General features: G+C 39.1%; 1 protein-coding gene across 1 annotated transcript in view; it reads left to right on the forward strand.

Annotated features, from left to right (window-relative positions):
* Nucleotides 1-13360, forward strand: part of LOC126095739 (S-phase kinase-associated protein 2-like) — a 188316-nt gene that overhangs the window by 101729 nt on the left and 73227 nt on the right. The window lies entirely within an intron of this gene.

The following is a 13360-nucleotide window of genomic DNA, read 5'->3' on the forward strand; positions in this document are numbered from 1 at the left end:
TTCTTTTTAGATATATTTTTCCCACGTTCCCATCTCTGGAGTTCGGATAGGTTGGTGTTAGTAGGAAGTATCCAGATAACTCGGACGGTGTAACACTGCGCCAAGATGTGCTGGTCGTGCACCAAGGCATGTTTAGCCACAGGGTGATCCTCATTACCAACAAACACTGTCTGCCTGTGTCCATTCATGCGAATGGACAGTTTGTTGCTGGTCATTCCCACATAGAACGCATCACAGTGTAGGCTGGTCAGTTGGTAGATCACGTGGGTGCTTTCACACGTGGCTCTGCCTTTGATTGTGTACACCTTCCGGGTTACAGGACTGAAGTAGGTGGTGGTGGGAGGGTGCATGGGACAGGTTTTACACCGGGGGCGGTTACAAGGGTAGGAGCCAGAGGGTAGGGAAGGTGGTTTGGGGATTTCATAGGGATGAACTAAGAGGTTACGAAGGTTAGGTGGACGGCGGAAAGACACTCTTGGTGGAGTGGGGAGGATTTCATGAAGGATGGATCTCATTTCAGGGCAGGATTTGAGGAAGTCGTATCCCTGCTGGAGAGCCACATTCAGAATCTGATCCAGTCCCGGAAAGTATCCTGTCACAAGTGGGGCACTTTTGTGGTTCTTCTGTGGGAGGTTCTGGGTTTGAGAGGATGAGGAAGTGGCTCTGGTTATTTGCTTCTGTACCAGGTCGGGAGGGTAGTTGCGGGATGCGAAAGCTGTTGTCAGGTTGTTGGTGTAATGCTTCAGGGATTCCAGACTGGAGCAGATTCGTTTGCCATGAAGACCTAGGCTGTAGGGAAGGGACCGTTTGATGTGGAATGGGTGGCAGCTGTCGTAATGGAGGTACTGTTGCTTGTTGGTGGGTTTGATGTGGACGGACGTGTGAAGCTGGCCATTGGACAGGTGAAGGTCAACATCAAGGAAAGTGGCATGGGATTTGGAGTAGGACCAGGTGAATCTGATGGAACCAAAGGAGTTGAGGTTGGAGAGGAAATTCTGGAGTTCTTCTTCACTGTGAGTCCAGATCATGAAGATGTCATCAATAAATCTGTACCAGACTTTGGGTTGGCAGGCCTGGGTAACCAAGAAGGCTTCCTCTAAGCGACCCATGAATAGGTTGGCGTACGAGGGGGCCATCCTGGTACCCATGGCTGTTCCCTTTAATTGTTGGTATGTCTGGTTTTCAAAAGTGAAGAAGTTGTGGGTCAGGATGAAACTGGCTAAGGTAATGAGGAAAGAGGTTTTAGGTAGGTTGGCAGGTGATCGGCGTGAAAGGAAGTGCTCCATCGCAGCGAGGCCCTGGACGTGTGGGATATTTGTGTATAAGGAAGTGGCATCAATGGTTACAAGGATGGTTTCTGGGGGTAACGGATTGGCTAAGGATTCCAGGCGTTCGAGAAAGTGGTTGGTGTCTTTGATGAAGGATGGGAGACTGCATGTAATGGGTTGAAGGTGTTGATCTACGTAGGCCACGTTCTGTGGGGGCTTGGTAACCAGCTACAATGGGGCGGCCGGGATGATTGGGTTTGTGAATTTTAGGAAAAAGGTAGAAGGTAGGGGTGCGGGGTGTCGGTGGGGTCAGGAGGTTGATGGAGTCAGGTGAAAGGTTTTGTAGGGGGCCTAAGGTTCTGAGGATTCCTTGAAGCTCTGCCTGGACATCAGGAATGGGATTACCTTGGCAAACTTTGTATGTGGTGTTGTCTGAAAGCTGACGCAGTCCCTCAGCCACATACTCCCGACGATCAAGTACCACGGTCGTGGAACCCTTGTCCGCCGGAAGAATGACGATGGACCGGTCAGCCTTCAGATCACGGATAGCCTGGGCTTCAGCAGTGGTGATGTTGGGAGTAGGATTAAGGTTTTTTAAGAAGGATTGAGAGGCAAGGCTGGAAGTCAGAAATTCCTGGAAGGTTTGGAGAGGGTGATTTTGAGGAAGAGGAGGTGGGTCCCGCTGTGACGGAGGACGAAACTGTTCCAGGCAGGGTTCAATTTGGATAGTGTCTTGGGGAGTTGGATCATTAGGGGTAGGATTAGGATCATTTTTCTTCATGGCAAAGTGATACTTCCAGCAGAGAGTACGAGTGTAGGACAGTAAATCTTTGACGAGGGCTGTTTGGTTGAATCTGGGAGTGGGGCTGAAGGTGAGGCCTTTGGATAGGACAGAGGTTTCGGATTGGGAGAGAGGTTTGGAGGAAAGGTTAACTACTGAATTAGGGTGTTGTGGTGCCAGATTGTGTTAATCGGAATTTTGATGTTTTGGAGGGAGTGGAGCTGGAAGTGGGAGATTGAGTAGATGGGAGAGACTGGGTTTGTGTGCAATGAGAGGTGGTTGAGGTTTGCTGGAAAGGTTGTGAAGGGTGAGTGAGTTGCCTTTCCGGAGGTGGGAAACCAGGAGATTGGATAGTTATTGGGTTTGTGAATTTTAGGAAGAAGGTAGAAGGTAATTGGGTTTGTGAATTTTAGGAAGAAGGTAGAATCTCCATCTCCTGGTTGTCTTTAAATATGTCTGCTTGTGTCTGTATATGTGTGGATGGATATGTGTGTGTGTGCGAGTGTATACCCGTCCTTTTTTCCCCCTAAGGTAAGTCTTGCCGCTCCCGGGACTGGAATGACTCCTTACCCTCTCCCTTAAAACCCACATCCTTTCGTCTTTCCCTCTCCTTCCCTCTTTCCTGATGAGGCAACAGTTTGTTGCGAAAGCTTGAATTTTGTGTGTATGTTTGTGTTCGTTTGTGTGTCTGTCGACCTGCCAGCACTTTCAATTGGTAAGTCACTTCATCTTTGTTTTTAGGTATATTTTTCCTTCGTGGAATGTTTCCTTCTATTATAACCATATATATATATATATATATATGTGTGTGTGTGTGTGTGTGTGTGTGTGTGTGTGTGCGCGAGTGTATACCTGTCCTTTTTTCCCCCTAAGGTAAGTCTTTCCGCTCCCGGGATTGGAATGACTCCTTACCCTCTCCCTTAAAACCCAAATCCTTTTGTCTTTCCCTCTCCTTCCCTCTTTCCTGACGAGGCAACCGTTGGTTGCGAAAGCTAGAATTTTGTGTGTATGTTTGTGTTTGTTTGTGTCTCTATCGACCTGCCAGTGCTTTTGTTTGGTAAGTCTCATCATCTTTCTTTTTAGATATATTTTTCCCACGTGGAATGTTTCCCTCTATTATATATATATATAATATGTCTGCTTGTGTCTGTATATGTGTGGATGGATATGTGTGTGTGTGCGAGTGAGTACCCGTCCTTTTTCCCCCCGAAGGTAAGTCTTTCCGCTCCCGGGACTGGAATGACTCCTTACCCTCTCCCTTAAAACCCACATCCTTTCGTCTTTCCCTCTCCTTCCCTCTTTCCTGATGAGGCAACAGTCTGTTGCGAAAGCTTGAATTTTGTGTGTATGTTTGTGTTCGTTTGTGTGTCTGTCGACCTGCCAGCACTTTCATTTGGTAAGTCACATCATCTTTGTTTTTAGATATATTTTTCCTTCGTGGAATGTTTCCTTCTATTATAACTATATATATATATATATATATATATATATATATATATATATATATATATAAAAAAAAAGAAAGATGATGAGACTTACCAAACAAAAGCGCTGGCAGGTCGATAGACACACAAACATACACACAAAATCTAGCTTTCGCAACCAACGGTTGCCTCGTCAGGAAAGAGGGAAGGAGAAGGAAAGACAAAAGGATATGGGTTTTAAGGGAGAGGGTAAGGAGTCATTCCAATCCCGGGAGCGGAAAGACTTACCTTAGGGGGAAAAAAGGACAGGTATACACTCGCACACACACACATATCCATCCACACATACAAGACACAAGCAGATATACTCTGCCCAAACTCTTTGCCTTTACAAATGTCTGCTTGTGTCTTTGTATAAGCGGATGGATATATGTGTGTGTGTGTGTGTGTGCGCGAGTGTATACCTGTCCTTTTTTCCCCCTAAGGTAAGTCTTTCCGCTCTCGGGATTGGAATGACTCCTTACCCTCTGCCTTAAAACCCATATCCTTTTGTCTTTCCCTCTCCTTCCCTCTTTCCTAACGAGGCAACCGTTGGTTGCGAAAGCTAGAATTTTGTTTGTATGTTTGTGTTTGTTTGTGTGTCTATCGACCTGCCAGCGCTTTTGTTTGGTAAGTCTCATCATCTTTCTTTATATATATATATATATATATATATATATATATATATATATATATATATATATATATATATATATGCTGAAATGTTTGATCTGTGCTATTAATGGTGAATGTTAGAAACAGAGTTTGCATTGCGCAGCTCATTAACACAGATGTAGGTATTTCACTGAGTGGAAGCATGTAAGTCATGCAACCAGGTGACATCAAGTGAAGTAAAGTATTTGCTCCACAGTGTGGCCGGCATCTGTTAGTTTTTTGAACCAGGTGATGTCACAAGATGCACAATTTCCCCACCTGCCAAAACTTATGTTAGTGAGCTGTGCTTCATTATTTCCTATTGCCATTTTCTTTTCAGTGTATATTGAATGGTAAGTTTTCAATTTCAATTAGTGTTTTTTCTGCTTCTCTCTCTAATTAATTTTTTTTTTCTTTTCTTTTTTTTTTTTACTTCATGGCCGAGTTTGGATGGAGTTTAGTTTGGTTTTTAATATTTATTTATGCTTGTTTAGTTAAGGTTGTAATATAACTTTTATTAATGCACAGTACATGAATTCAGTGTTTTTATTGTTTACATTCCTAAGATTAATCATGCCATTTTTGTAATTAATTACCTAAGTAATAAGAACACATCTTTCACAGATGATTGCTGGTGGCAGGTGTGCTTTCAGCCCATCATGGTACTCGATGAAGAATGTTCAGTTTGGTTAGGTGAAATAAAAAAAAAATAAAAAAAACACATATCGTGCTTACTGTAAGCTGCTTACTGCAGCTTAAGTAATACAACAGTTGTGTTAACAAGTCATATAAAAGGGAAGAAACATAAATTGGCAACTGAACTTTCAAAGAAATGTTCACCTGTTTCTTGTTTTGTCAAAAAAGAAGCAAGTTGTGCCAAAGAGTCTTTACATCTGGGAAGTGATGACCAAGTAACAAGTACAATGCAACATATTTTTCATCAAATGCCACTTCTGATTGTTCATGCAAGGGAAATTCTCTAAACATGTTTTTATTGTAAAAGCAACCAACAAAAGCTGAAATCATATGGTGCCTGAATGCTGTGATTAAGCATATGTCTTTTTGCAACATAGCAGATACTGTTCCTCTTTTCACTTTGATGTTTCCAGACAGTGAAATTGCACTACAACTGCAGCTGCAGCATACCAAAGTTACGTACACAATTGTCCATGGTCTTGCTCTATATTTTAGGGATATCATTTCAGAAACTGTAAAAGAATGTGACTGTGTTATTACATGCTATGATCGAAGTTTAAATAGAATTACTCAGAAGCAACAAATGGATTTGATACTCAGATTTTGGAATACTGAGAAAAACGAGGTTTCTGTGAGAAGTTTAACATCTGTTTTTGTGAGGATACACATCAACCAAAGACCTTTTAAGTCAGCTAAAAAGTGGTTTGGATGAAGAAAACATGAAGAAAGTTGTACAAATATCAATGGAGGGCTCGAACATCAAATTGGAGGTTGTTATATGGTGTAACAATTAATAGCAAATACTCGTCTTCATTTCTCAGTGGTCTCTGTTACTGCAGTGGCTGTAAAAGAATTTGCAAGTATCTGCCCCAGCAACATTTGCTGCAGCTTCCTGAGCTAACTAATGATTTGGTAGAGCCAAGAGAAATTTCAAGAAATTCAGGTTGACATGATGTTCTCTTTTAGAATTACATATTTATTGTGTAAAAATAAAAAATAAAAATAAAAAATAAAAATAAAAAAAAACTGGCTCACAGAAACCATCTAAAAACTGAGACTCCGATGGCTGATTCACCACTACTTATATATTATTTAACGATTATTGATTAAGTCATCCATTACTAGAAACAGGAAATTTATAAATTACTTTCGTAAACATGCTTATGTGCAGGTTGACATCATGAATTACATATTAGTTTGCTCCTCTCACATTGCAACAAAAAAATTACACAGCTTTTGGCTTTTAGTATTGAAATTCATAAAATGTGTTTGATAAAAATGCTTTTTATAAATTTGCTTATATCATGAAGATTATTGGTTGGAGAAAGTTCCTAACATTTGCATGGAGTCATTCCATGAATCCTAAAACAAAGCTAATTTCACTTCTTCTGAAAGGAATTCTGGAATTACAAAATGAGAACTGTTTATGTTTTATGTTGAAGTATCAGTTAGTGACAGTCAGACCAGTGTAGTTGCTTGCTAAATCCAAAATGAAATTAATGACAGAATTTGAATCAGTATAAGAAATTGAGTTCTAAAATGACCAGATGAATGAAATAAGATTGTTACAAAGTATATATAACCCTGTGAATGTCACAGTCTCACATCTGAGGTCAAAATTTCATGTTTCACTTATCCTAACAATTTTATATTGGTGCGGTTCAAGGTATTGTGAGAGTTAACAAATGTGTTAAAACAATTCCAGGGTGCAGTGCTTTTAAACATTGGTAACTGTGGTTTACACTCCACTAAATAATGCTTTTAAAGCTGGGTTTTAAAAACACGATTGAAATATAGTAGAGTTTTTACAACCATTGTATTATTTATTGAAGAATGTGCCAGCGAGAAGAGCTGATTACATAACTCTACAGGTTATTGTACATTCCCACTTAAGTTTTGCTCAGTGAGATGGTTGGAAAATGTAAATGTAGCAGAATCAGTTATTTTTATCTTGCCGAATTCATCAGTGTTTGTTATAGATGTTGTTCAGAATCACAAAGTTTCAGAGACCAGTCACGGTTTCAAAGCAAATTCAAGATAAATTTCTTGGGGCAAAATTGGCATCTTTTAAATCTGTTGCTCCTCACTTTGAACCATTTTTAAGAGAGTTCCAAATTAATATGTCATTAGCTCTGTTCTGTACAGTGTGTTGACACATATTTGAAGGTTTTTATGGATTTCATCATGAAAGAAAGTTTTTGAACAGCTTATCTTCCTTTCCGAGTTGACCTGACAATGTAAAGTAATTTTATTCCTTCAAATAGTATTTCTCTTGCTTTAGCAACAAAAAATGAGTTAAAGAAGGTTAAAGGCATCATTGATTTACGTAAGCTGCAGTTTGAAAATGACTATTCAATCTGGATTAAGTTATTGTTACAGAAGTTAATGGAGAAGTCACCATTAAAAATTTCCTTTGATACAAGCAATTTCATTTTTAGATCCATATTTGGAAGCATTCAAAACAGCATGAGCAACCATTCATGTACATTAATGCTTTCAGCTTCTGATTGAGAAAGAATGGCTTTCTGGGATGCAGGCTGATAATGCTGAGCACCAATTTAAGGAGTTTATTGCACTACCAAGAATAAAAGAAGAAAATGTCAGTGTACAAATGGAACAAAAGTAGACTGAATAACCACTGGATCAAACTTTTAAGCTTATTTGGGAAGAGGAATTTCCTGATTAAAAGTGTATTGTAAGATGTATTTCCACACTTTCTCATGGAAATGCATCAGTACTCTACAGCAGGTTTTTGATGCTGTTATATCTTCCAGAAGGATAGCAGAAGTTGAAATAACATAACAGTTGATACATGCCATGAAAAATGCTCATTCTTGCTGGAAAAGGACAAAAAAGAAAAAAGGAGAACAAAAGGGAAAGGTAGAGTATTAGAAGAGAGAAAAAGTTATAAGTATTAGCAGATACTGAAAGGATAGTGCCACTTATTGAAGAAAAAAGTGCAAGATCTTAAGAAGTAGTGTCACATATATCTTTCTTCCTTATAGACAATATTTTGAAAAGCTACATCACTTACTAATGTGGGTGTTTTGGCACTGGTAGATACCTCGTACCTCAGAACTGTTTGTGCTGTAAATGTACTCATTTGCAACAATAAATCTTGAGCAAATTGGAAACCTCTAAAAGGGTATACTAATTTTTTTACAGCATTGTATTTACAAAAATTGACTGTTTTTGCTGATATATTTGACACAGAACAGATTGTTACAGCCCAGCACCTGGGAAGAACCATCTCAGAAATGGCAAAACTGATCGGCTGTTCACATGCTGCTGTTGTGAGCATCTATGGAAAGTGGTTGATAGGCAGTAATACCACTAGTGGGAGATAAAATGTTGGACATACACTCCTCAACAGGAATGCAGAGGTTGGAGGCATGCCCACTGTGTTAAGCACCACAACAGGCTGTGATCCGTGGCAGATCTAATGACAGAGTACAATGCCGGTGAAACCCAAGTGTTTTGGAAATTGCTGCTGTGTGCACATTGTTCAACATGAGGCTCCACAGCAGAAACCCTTGCATTTCCCCATGTTGACCCAGTGACATCATCAGTTATGATAGCAGTGGGCATGGTATCATTGACATTGGGTCAATGGAAATGCATTGCCTGGTTGGATGGATCACATTTCTCATTACACTAGGTTGCTAATCATGTCCAAATATTTCATCATCCAGGCAAACGGCAGCTTGAAATGTGCTCAGCAGTGTGGATACAGCTCTGTGGAGGCAGTATTAAGCTACAGGCAGCTTTCACTTTTGTTTCTATGGTACCTTTGGTGGTGATCAAAGGCACCATGACAGCTGTGGACTCTGAACATTACTGTGGACCATCTGCATCCCTTCATCTTGATGTCTTCCTTGATGGTGATGGCATCTTTCAGCAGGAAAACTGCCTGTGTCAAGGCCAGAATATTGCTGCCGAGATTTGAGAGTGATAGTGAACCCTTTAATTTCTTGGCCACAAATCCATCAGATCTGAACCTGATGGAACAAATATGAGACACTATCAGATGCCAGCACTGTGCCCACAAACCACTGGCCCATAATATACAGAATTTGTGTTACCTGCACAGAGACATCCAGCCACATACCTCCAGAAACTTACCAAGGATGTGTTGAATCCTGTCACACAGGTAAAACATCTTTGATTGATGAGTTGTGTACATTCAGATCTCTCATAAAGATAAGTGGGTAAATGTGTAATAACAATTAATGAAGGCAATATTATATCATAAATAAGTAAATTAGTACCTATTGTTAGTTATCTATTGAAGGTTTCACTTTTATTTGCAAATTTTTTTGGAAAAAGAAAACATATCATAGGTGCAAATTTTGTCCTAGGTTTTGTTTACATTATCATATACTGTAAGTTTATAAAATACTGTTTGCATTGTCTGTGTATTTGTTACATACTATCCATTTGACTCTCTAGTAAACGCCAAAGTGAAAAAGTTTGGAAATAAGTGAAAAGTTCATATAGTGTAGGCTCAATTCTCTGTTAAACTATACAGATTTAATTGTTTCTATTTCTTCAAAAGTTTTGAATTAGTATCCAAACTTTAGGCCCAAACTTTCTGAGAAATTTAATAAATTAATTGAGTAGTTAATAAGTTATTCTTGGTTAATTTAGACTAAAACTAAAATTTGTTTACCATGAGTGGGAAGTGTATGACTTACCATAGGATTATTAGTTCCGGGATGTAGTGTGAGGGTTGTTGCAGTTTCTTTCATGTGGGTGACTGTAGTGGCACTGGAATTGTGGAAATGAACAAGGCTCATTGGCTTTGCAGGATTTGTTGTAGAGAAGGAAGATAGTGGAATGGGAGGAGAACATTGTTGCCCTTCAGGGGAAACTAGGTAAGGCAAAACAAGATCTGGAAAGGTTAAGGGGAGACTACTTTGGGGAGTTTGTGGTAACAGCTGTTACAATGTCCTCTGACTGGAGTTTCAACCAGTTTGTGATTGCCATTCATTGATGTCTCCTGAACATCATCAATCCCGAGTAATGCATTTGCAATAGCTTCACAGAAAGTAATGATACCCATATTTGTTTTGTAATTTGAACATACAAAGTATGAGCATTCACAAGAGTAGTATTGAATAGTAATTCAAAGCCCACTTTCTGGTACCACTTCACTGACTTTCTAAGCATGAGCCATAGGTTTTCTTTTGATCTGAAAGATCAATGTAGGATTTGGCTGCATTGTAATTCACAATTGCATTCATTTTTTTCACTTCACCTCTCCTAGTGTTCACTGCCACAGGCTCAGGTTTGTGTGTGGTTGTCATAAAAATGATGTCCCTCTTGTCATGCCACTTTCAACAACCACCTTTGAGTTACTTTCCACAACCACTATTTCCCCCTTCTTCATCATTTGTGTGATGATAGTTTTCGGATTTCCCCTTCTTTTTGCACAGAGTATTTTTACCAGATGAGTTTGTTTTTCTAGAAGAATGTGTGCCAAGTTCATAGAAGTGTAAAAGTTATCTACAAAGAGTGTCCTTCCAGAATTCAAAAGTGAATCCTTTAACTCTAAAACAATTGCTGTTGCTACATCTATAACATTAACGTCTTTTCCACAATACACTTTAACATTCCAAGTACATCGACCTACATCACATACTGTATATAATTTCACTCCATATTTAAATCGTTATCGAGGAATGTACTGATGAAATCATAACCTTCCACGAACTAGAACCATTGTTTCATCGATAAAAACAGTTTCACATGGAACGAAAGCTTCCTGGAATTTTGTGTTCAGATGATCTACAAACTTCCTGATATTGAACATATTATCATGTTCATCTATGTTTTCATTGTTGCAAAAATGTATGCAACTGAGGAACAAATCAAACATATTTCAGGACCTAATAGAAGACACCTGGTTTTTGTGAAGCGTATTCTGGCACCAATACTCCTCCATTCTTAGCTTATGATCAAGCCCCATCCGCAACATAGGCTCCACAAATTTCCTCAAATCATCATTGGTGATATCACTCCATAAAGTCAGTCTGGATGATGGTGATAATGTTTCTGCAGCTCAATATAATGGTTTGTTTCATTCACTATGAAATTGCACATTTCTTCATCAAGAAAAAATTTTAAACATCAATGGGACAAATATTTGCAGGTAGATTGTCCAAAAGTGCATTGCTTACTCCACAGTTACCAGAAAAAACAAAGTTGTTTAGGTTTCCCTGTATATCAGACCACTTTATTTGTGAAGTAGGGAGCCTACAAGCACAAGAGATCTCTTCAGGTGACAGCTCACTTTCACTGTCTTTTTCAGTGGAAGATGAAACTTTGTTTGCCCCATTTGTAGACGTATTATTTGTAACTTGCAAGTATACCTTTTGTTTCTTCAAAGGAATTACTTTGTCTTCACTACTACTATCACTCAAGGAATGAGCTTGGTAACCTGGTCCAGAATCACTACCACTTCCAAACAGTGATTCATCAGATAAACTTGATTCCTCCAACCATTTTCAGATTTTCTCCTCTTGTGAATCCATTTTTCACCAAACATCCACAAAATCTTACTGAAAACAACCACTACACAACACCACATATGTAAACAAAATGTCAGTGCCAGCAAGGAACACGCACTGACACTACAGGTAACAATTACCTGTCATCTATTGCTCCCACTAAAAAACCAACATCACAATCCTTTTACCACTGGCTGGTATAATGTGACACCCATTTGATTTTAATGCAGGTTTGATCGTGTAAGCACCACAGGCAAAACTCATGAACCTTCATGTGATCGAATGTGATGCACAAGGCAAAAACTGAAAAACTGATATGCGTCAAATATGACGCACATGGTGGTGAAAGTATTAAGAAGTAAGAAGTCAGAAAAAGTTGTGAAGAAAAAGTTTTGTTGTTAGGTAGTTCACATAGTAGAGATGTTGGCCAACTGTTGCAGTCTGAACTAGGGTCAGGTTACTAGGTCACAATTTTTTTAAAACCTAGTGCAAGTCTGCATCAGGTGACTGAGGATGTAGGTTCACTATGCAAAGACTTCACAATGGGAGGCACCATGGTAACCGTGCGTGGGGCAGGCAACAGCATATACAGGAACACTAATTGTTCAGTTGAGGGTGACCTGGTAAGGATAGCTTCAGCAATGAGACATACTGGTGTTCTGAGGCACTATGACTGGCCTCATTTGAACTCTTCTGTTAGGAGAGCTAATTTCGAGCTGGAATGGCTTCTTGGATCAGGTATGAGGTCTCATATTGGTGTTGTTCCTGTTGACTTTGTCAGCAGGTGGGACTCTACTAGGCATACCCTTCACCTCAACAAGAAAGGGAAGGGAAAACTGCATGGGTTAATAGCAAATATCTTAATAGGAGACACTATCACATGTGATGAAGTACCAGTTGTTACAAGAGCCAGAACAGCAGTTTTTTGAGGGTAGGGAGGGCAGAAACAAAAGATGTTCTGAAACTGACATCCACATTGAAAAAACAGGCAGTCGGAAGGCAAATTTTAATATACACAGTTCATACAAACAGCCCATAATTGAAACTGGAGATTTTCAGAAATTGACAAGAAATTTTGTCCAACCAGTTGTAATTCAGCCTGTGCACACAATCAGTTATCCTTATTGCATCAGAATATGTGAGGACTGAGAGGTAAGCTTAATGAGTTGCTTATTTGTATTGAAGAATTAGAGTTGAAAAAACCAGTTGATATAATCAGCCTCTCTGAACATCATATGACAAGTGGTATAGATGTGTTAAGTGTTACAGGATTTAAGTTAGCCTCTTACTTCTGTAGAGAAAATATGGAGAAAGGAGTTGCCACATTTATCAGAAACTGTTTTAATTTCAAGAATATTGATATTAATAAATATTGTTCAGAGCATCACTTAGAAGCATGTGCAGCAGCAGTAGTAGTATTCTATAATAAGTCCTTTATAGTAGTAAGTACATATAGGGCACCTTCAGGAAACTTTAACCTCTTCGTAAAACATCTGGAAGCTCTGTTGTCCTATCTCGCAGTAAAAAACATGGAAATAGTAGTTGCTGGTGATTTTAATGTAGATTTATTGAAAAGCTCTGTCAGTGAACAATTATTGCAATCAGTAACACAGTCACTCAATTTAATGCCTAGTGTGAACTTTGCAACTAAGGTATGTAAATGCTCTGAGACTGCTATTGGTGATATCTTTGTAGACAAATCTAGGGAAAAAAGTCATATCACAAAACCTACGCTAAATGGGCTATCTGATCATGACATACAGCAACTTGTGTTAAATGTTGAAACATGTCAGGATATAACACCTGTTAAATCTGTGTACAGGAGGGTAATAAAGCAGTTAAAAATTAAGAATTTTAGGAGATTGCTCAAAAACATGAACTGAACTGGATAGATGTTTACAATGCTTCTGACTCAAATGGAAAATACAAAGCGTTCATTAATAAAGTTACTTCCTCATTTGGAAATTGTTTTCCCTTAAACGTAACTCA

The sequence above is a fragment of the Schistocerca cancellata genome, chromosome 8 (assembly GCF_023864275.1).
Source record: "Schistocerca cancellata isolate TAMUIC-IGC-003103 chromosome 8, iqSchCanc2.1, whole genome shotgun sequence".
In the NCBI taxonomy this organism is placed as follows: domain Eukaryota; kingdom Metazoa; phylum Arthropoda; class Insecta; order Orthoptera; family Acrididae; genus Schistocerca; species Schistocerca cancellata.